The 8,458-nt window shown below is 35.8% G+C and overlaps 1 long non-coding RNA gene across 1 annotated transcript; it reads right to left on the reverse strand.

Annotated features, from left to right (window-relative positions):
* Window positions 1-2,930: 2,930 nt before the first annotated feature.
* Window positions 2,931-8,116, reverse strand: LOC133805356 (uncharacterized). Its single transcript, XR_009878939.1, has 2 exons — window positions 8,035-8,116; window positions 2,931-3,145 (listed from the first exon to the last, which is right to left on the reverse strand). It is a non-coding gene; the product is annotated as an uncharacterized LOC133805356 (long non-coding RNA).
* Between the last annotated feature and the right edge of the window lie 342 nt (window positions 8,117-8,458).

Below are 8,458 nucleotides of genomic sequence, written 5' to 3' on the forward strand. Positions count from 1 at the left end.
AATTAATACGAGATAGCCTAAAACATGTTTCTAAAATTGAATTCAAAGAGAAACAAATAATTTAATACTTACAGTATACGCAGCGGAATTAAGAGTCCTTCCTTCAGTTTCTCTAACTCTTGTATCCTTTCTGTCGCTGAGTATTATCAAGAAACTGAACCGATCTTCTATTTTCTTCACGATCTTCCAATGTATCCTTAGAACCACCTAGACTAGTGTGGGCAATTCTCAACACATGAGATAGATATAGAGAGAAGAAGAGAAAATAACAAAGTGGCTTAGAAAAGGACTTGTGTTTAGAGAGAATATAAAACTATCAGAAAATATGACTTGAGACTTATCAAACTTCTCCTACTGACCTCTCACTAAGCACTCATTTTATAGACTCAATTAGGCCATTTAATTTAATTAAAAAATCAATAAAATAATAGCCATTTTGAAACCCTAGGTCGAAATTATCATGGGCTATAGGCCCGTGAAATTTCCCATTTGATTATAAGCCCATTGGACTTAAAATCAAGGCCTGTATTATTTTCTCTTGATTTAATTAATTAAATAATTATTTAAATCCTTTATCAAATTAATTATTTATAATTTGAACCTTGATTTAAACTTATTTATTAATTTAGATACCAATTTATCTTAATTAATAAATCTGCCATAATTTCTCTTTTCTTCTCGAAATTACACAACTCTGTGAAACTATCCAAAATTGACCTGGTCAACTTTGATAATTCTAATTGATGATTAAATCAATTAATTGAGACTATCTAGATGATTTTATCCAAGGTACAATGGGGACCATGGGCCTATGAAATCAAGCTCCAATAAGTTATCATAAATCTAACAAATAAATTTACTACCTTATTAATTCCTCGTGACTCCACTATAGACTCGGAATTGCACTCTTGAATTCATAGAACGCTCTATAACAAATATAGATACACTATTAATTATCCATTGTTACAACCATAATTGTCACTCAATCCTCTATAGACAGTCTACAATGAGATAGGACTAAAATACCGTTTTACCCCTCATTGTATTTTATCCTTAAAACACTTAGTTCCTTGTAAATGATATTTCAGTAAACTAATTTAATTACTGAAATGAGATCTCTATCATTTAACACCTTGAACCAAACTAAAAGGAAACCATCGTTTCACTTCTTCATCAGAATCTATAGATGTTCATATCTATGATTAACACTCCCACTCAATTATACTACCGAGTTCCCAAGATGTAAGTATGGGCTAGTCCGTAGGGTAAGCTGGTAACGAACAAGTCAAAGAACTCAAATAATACAATCAGTTAGAATACTAACCACTCAGAATTGAGATTGAATTGACCTATGGTCAACTATATGATATGACTAGAATAGATAATAACGGTATGTTTACTTATCTTATCAACTGTCAATATCGGTCCTGTCCGATGTAACAAATACATCCAATCTTATCTACTTTGCTAATGTTCTGGAAAGAACATAACATTGTAATGTGTAAGTAGATCATATCGTAGATTGGCAAGTCAATGTAAATCCGGTGCACTGACTAATCTTAGGACTAACTTATTTTGAACATATAATCATATTTATATTCCACCGTGATTACGTCACTATAAATAAGATTAGCTATATGCTCGGGATTTAATAGAAGTTTATATTATACAAATAATCATGAAAATAAAACATGTGAGCAAAGTGATTGACCAAGTCAAAAAATAATTTCTATTCTTTTATTGATAATAAAATGAGATTACAAAGAATTTGGGTTTTAATTAGGGCATAAAAGCCCAACAGGTTCTAGAAAATTTGTTTGTGTGCTGCGGTGATATAAGGAAGAAAACTTATTGTGTGTTGTTTGAATTTTTTGACTTGGTATTGATAGATGGTTAGGTAAGCTTTTATATGTATAGATTAGATTTTTCATTATATGTATAGATTAAAATTTTCATTTAGTCATATTGTTTTCATTATTTCCATATGTATAGATTAGATTTAATTGCCACAACCCAAGCTAAAATCTTGTCTTTGATCCAAACCCAATTAGTTAGTGGCTACCATTTTAGAATCTGATTTTTAAATTAAAAACAACACTAGAATCTCTTGAACTAGAGACTATTAAGAGAGGTGACACCCTTTTATGCACACTTAACAAAAGTAAGTTAAGAAAATAGAAGTAACAAGACCTTTTATTTGGTAACTGATTTCAACAAGCTTCCTTCAAAGTGTTCAATTCTAATGATCTTGCACAAATAGTTCCACTCTTAGAGTCTCAGTATACATAAGAATTTACAAAAAATACTCTCATTGATACAAATAATGTAGGCTTATAATTTCGCAAACATACTTAGATATACATCTCTGTGTGTATATATACATCCATGATTTGAATGGCCAACACTTTATGAATTTAATAATTGTTCTACTTTATATCATTGGAATTCGATAACAAATATATATTTTAGAAGAAGTGGGCAATACGAACAACTATCTCTCTCCAGATGTGGTCTAGGCATACCCTTGCGGCTCCACACTTCTCCTCACAAAGAGGAGGTCTCGAGTTCGAATCCCCTGTCCCCCCCAATGTAAAAAAAAAAACTCTCTCCAGATAACCAGTGAAAGAAAAATACATAGAAATACATAAAATTCAAGCAATGTGATTTAAAAGTGTGAACACAAACTTTAAATTGTAATCACACCTGATGGTCTGTGCTACATCATTATCGGAAATTGTATTGTTGGACTCAAGAGCTTCCTTCAAAGTGTTAGCTTCCCAGAGCCATTTATAACTCAAATCTAATGGTCTTGCTAGTTGTTTGAGAAGAATAGGATTCATAAACAGTCTATCCACAAATCATTCCTGTAACGACCCGGATTTTCAAGACTCAATAATGCGGAAATATAAATGTTTTCATTTAACAAAATGTCTCAAAAACCCATAGAAAAAAAACTTTTTAAAAAGTCGTATGGCCATACTTAACATTTAGTTACAAACATGTTTTATAAAGATTAGAGTGAGCCTAGTTTAGGAAAATTACACAACATTTCCAAAAATAAAAAGGCTTCCCAAAAGGTCGGTCCACATGTACATTTGCAAGGAAGACTCCAGCGCTCACTGCTCTGCCTTGCCCTTGCACTTACCTACAACATGAAACAACTAGGTAAGCGAAAACGCTTAGTAAGATCAACTTTCAAACAAAGCAGATAGAGAAATAGGGATCCGGACCCATCCGGACCCTACACAATCAATTTCAAGAACGCTAAAGCGTCCTGGAAAACTTATGGTCATGCCTGATAACCAAGGATAAATTATTTCATAACTAGATAAAATCCCGCACTCAGAAAAATCCCAAAACAAGCAGATATATTATATCACAACTATATCTTATCATAAATTATATCCCTGCACTCAGAAAATCCCAGAGCAAGCAGATATATTATATCACAACATAATTCGAGACCAACGCTCGACAATTTCCAACAATTCATGCGTAACGCGCCCTCCAACATAATTGCTAATCTGTAAAAGAGAACCGAGTCTCCACACTAAGATCTAGCCAATAAATATTCTCATCAAGGGTAACTATCGTGTTACTTAGGGCATCGCTACATATTCAAGAGTGTAATCCAATTTACACGGTTTTACAGAGACTTCTATGTTAATCAGTGGTGTTGGTGAGCAGTTGCCCCTAGGGTGTTCAGCCTCACTCAATCTTGGCAACCCCTAGTATCTCTAGGCACTCTCACTGAATGGCCAATATTCACGGCCGCTATCCGGGAATAACTTATCAGAGCACTTGCTCGGATTCTAACTGTAACGCCCTACTTCCTTAGAGCCGTTACTAAGTGATTTTTAAGACAAAACAGTGTGCAATGAACTCGCTAACCGAGGTTTTGAGACAAAAGTGTGACTAATTAAAATTTAAGGCTGTAATCTTAGAAAATGCGTCGTTTCATTAAAACTTCTATTATTAAACATTTGGGATCCCAAAATAAGGTTTGAAAACTAATCACATCTTGAAATAAGGTTACAGTTTGAGAAATCATAAAATCATAGATTATTACAGCCATTTACGAATAAACCCCCAACCAAAGCAGTCGGGCAGGCCAAACATGTACACGTCGCTTCACGCTCTCCGTACTCATGGTTGGTTGACTCAGTCATTGCCCTTACCTGCAACACAGAGCACCCGTGAGCCGAAGCCCAGCAAGAAAACTCATGCAGAACATAACATATGCAATGTATACAGTTTATCATAACAGATAATCCACAAATAAACAAGTCAATCATTAGACTAAGCAAACACGGCCATGCCGCCCCAGGACCCTTACCAAAGCCCTGGGGTATCGGTTCTCACCGCGAGGATAACTCATGTATCCCTTGGGTCCCACCTTGAATATAGCATAACACATGAATCCACCGGGCCCCGCCCTGACTATAGCATCCCATGTGCTAGGTGTTACTTTCGGCCCACGGCCGCCCCGGCCTACGCCGTACTCGGCCCACGGCCGCCCCGGCCTACGCCGTTCATTTCATCATAATCACACATATAATATAACACAACAACATGCAATCAAATATTAATTCATTTAAGTCTGCACCCTAACATGTGATGCAATATAGGGCCGCGCCCCCGCAATCATACTATGGGCCCACGCCCTATCCTACGGGTGTTATAGTTTTCTTACCTGCATTCCGAGCCTCCTGATGCACCAAAGCCGCGAGCACGGTCCTCTAGCACGAGCCTCTCAAAGAACCTAGTCACAACACACAAGAAACATCCCTCATTACTAACCAACCCAAAACCACTTCCCGGGACCAATCCCACACTCCCGGGGCCTCTAAAACCTTAAAACAACACCCCGGAGACATCCCCCGAACCCCCGGAGCAAAGGCCTAAAATTGCCTAAAAATGATGCCCTGAAATTTGCCTTGTGCCGCGGCACCACATCCTTGTGCCGCGGCACCCATCAGTCAGAGGCTCCCTTGCCGCGGCACGAAAAACCTGTGTCGCGGCACGCCTTCGCAGACCCAGAATTCTGGGTTTTCTCCTGCGTTTTCTCCGAGCTAAAACCTTCCCAAATCAACTCAAACTCACACCCAAGCCCCAAAACCAACTCAAGACTCCAAATAAACCATCCAACAACCCATAACATTACCAAAGACATCTAAACACCCAATCAAATCCCCAAAATCCACATCCTTGATTTCAATTTCAGAAAAATAAAAACTCAAACATCAAACTTAACCCATGCTCAAATTCTTAACCCATAACATAATCAAGCCTTAAATGAGTATAAAATTCCTTACCTCATATGGGGAATCCATCCCTAAGCTTCCTTCATCTCCTAGGTCTCCAACTTCTCCTTCTCTTCTTCTTCTTCTTCTTCCTCATGCCCTAGCTTTTCCCTCTCTTTTCTCTTCTCTTCAAACTCTATCAAGACCAAAATGGTTAAGCCCCAAACCGTGTACCCCATAAACCAGCTGCCATTTATCTAATTTCCCAGCCAAATGACCATTTTACCCCTCCTTGCCTATCCTTTCCCAACTAAACCTCAAGGGCACTTAAGTCCTTTTACTTCTATTTCATTTCTACCATTTTCTACCTAGAACTTGTTACTCTCAGCAGTAACTAATGGTTACCCAGGTTACTAAATCTCCAATAACCATTACCCGCTAAATCTCAATTTAACCTTAAAATTCCCGAGGTACCCCTAGGCTCCTCCCGAGCCGGGTATAGAAATCCCGTTGTGACTCTTGAGTTAACTGGCTCTCTAGGACCGTCTCGGCACGTGCATCACAATAATACAACCACACCCACGTGGTACAATTCACAGAATACAATTATCACATATCAATACCATTATGCCAATCATGGCCACAATTACAATTATGCCCTTCTAACACGATCCGGGCCTACATGCATACTAGTAAACATAGCCATGCATCTCAGTTAAACAAATAGCCAAATAACATGCTTTAAATCATAATCACGCATTTAATTCATAAAATCACACATAAATCCCAACCTGCCCTCCTGGCACACTAATCAAGGCCCTTAAGCCTTATTAGCGAATTTGGGTCGTTACATCTAACCGTCCAATGATTAAGTAAGCATGAGGGCCCCTAGGTCCCATTTATCTTGGTGCCCCTAGGTTTAACCAGCTTATCCTCATCTCATGGCCACTCGTCACGGTAATGAACCAGACATAAATAAAATCAAGCAGTGTGACGGGGATCAACCGTCTAGGATATGACGGACTTCTACCGTTCATATTTTCTAAATCAGCACTCACTAGACTAACGTCTCTAAGCAACTTTCTATGACAGCCTATATATATGCATGTATCCCTATACTAACATACAAGACAATAATCATTTCATGTTGCAGCCATAAAATATAAGTTGACTTACTTGGAGTCCTTAGCGCTCAGCAAGTTTTCACCCTCCAACGTTCAGTCCAGTTACGCTGAGCCAATACTGTAGTTATCCATACAGTATAATCGGATTAATTATGGCACTCATAATTCATTATTATTCTTTTGGGCAGTTTGGTCATTTTAATAAAAGTCATTTGTAAGGATTTAAAATTCTTATTTGGTTTTAAACCTATTAAGGAAAGTCATACAAAATATTCGAGACTAAACCCTAAGTCTCAGGGAGACCTATCCTAAGGTCTCGATAGCTAGGCTCGGGTATCACAATGGTATTTCCCCACAACCCGCTAAAAATCTTATTCTTTCAAGGTATCGCTATTAACCAGCACTTTCGACTAGTCGGTTAAAATATGTAAGATTTTAGCCGGCATTATATCCAGAAAATACAAATAAATTCCTTAATTATTTTTAAAGAAAATAAACTCTTTAAATTTTCCTTTTATTTTTCTTAAGGTTTTAATATATAAAAACCGTTTTAAGAAAATTGCCTAATTTGTCTTAATTAGGAAAACCGTTATAAATTTCTCATCTTGACTAATTAATTTTCCAAAAGCAATTAATCAATTTGACTTACTAGAAAAATAATTCATTTAATTATTTTATCAAAATATAGGGTTTTAAACCCTCTTTTAATTTATTAACTATTAATAAATTAAATCTCTTATTTTTTAAAAAGAATAAAAACTCTTTAATAAAAATAATTCATTTAAACTCAAAGGGGTAATTTTAGTGAAAATATGATTTCAAGACTTACCATTTTATATCTTGAAATAAACAAAATTTTACTTTTTACCTTATGTTCCAAAATCTAATTTTTTACACTAAGTGTGAAAAACCTATTTTTCACATTTTTAACTATATACTTCGTTAGTTCATAACTTGAAATTTACTTACCCAATTGTTACCAAAATTTCCCAATTCCATTTTTGTTATGCCATTTAGGTCTTTGTAAAATCTTAGGTCAAAATGAGCATTTTTGATTGGTGAAATCATTTTCCAACAATGAGGTAAAAATGACCTTATTTTCAAGTCCTTATTTTTTCCAAACTTTGACAGTTAATAACTTTCAAACCGTTTAATATTTTCTTACCAAATTTTACAGTGGACTAATAGGTTATGCCAGAAATATGTCCACAAAATTTTAGAAAAAAATGGGTTCATTTGCCCTATACAGTGGCTGTCCAAACTTGGTTCCGAAAATAAGAATACGAAAAACTGTTTTTTACCTAAACTTTGAAATAGCATAACTTACTCATTTCTAAACATTTTTTTAGTGTTTCAAAAGCTCAATTTTATGTACTCAATCTCAACAACATCACAGTACAATTTAATTTTACAAAACCAATATAAAGTGGCTGCTTGACCCCTTGGAAGTCACAGCTTAAAACATGTTTTGTTTTAGGGTATCCTACAAAACCCTTGGGGGTTTTGGTTCCCATTTTCAAAAATCAATACACATGCATCATAAAAATTATTAAACAACTACCATAACCTTATTACATCACCAACAAGAAACTTTAAGCATTAAATATACAAAATAATGCTTAAAACTAAAAACCCTACAACAAAATCATCAAAAGTAAACTTTTTACCTCTTTGGTGTTCTTGCTTAAGGTTTGGACCTTCCTATAAGCTTTGACTCCTTCAAAACCTTTCAAAATCCCTAATCAACTTCCCCCAACAACATAGTTAACTAGCTATTTGAAACTCTAAGCTTAAAACTTTACAAAAGCCTAGATTAGTGAAGCTTTACCTTAGGGAAAAATACTTCCTAGACCAAGACTTAGCCTCCAAGTTTTCCTTGGTGTTCTTGAGGTTGAATATTGAGAGAAAACTTGAGAGGGTCTTCAAAAATCAGATGAGAGTGATTGAGAGAGTGTGGGGATCGGTTTGGGGGTTAGAATAGCTCACAATACTCTTCAAAATATCACATAACACTTGAGTGCTTTTCTACCCACTTGCCCACTTGACTTCTTAATTAGATGGGATTTAATCTTTATAATATTGGGTTCACAC

This window comes from Humulus lupulus, chromosome X (genome assembly GCF_963169125.1).
Source record: "Humulus lupulus chromosome X, drHumLupu1.1, whole genome shotgun sequence".
NCBI lineage: Eukaryota > Viridiplantae > Streptophyta > Magnoliopsida > Rosales > Cannabaceae > Humulus > Humulus lupulus.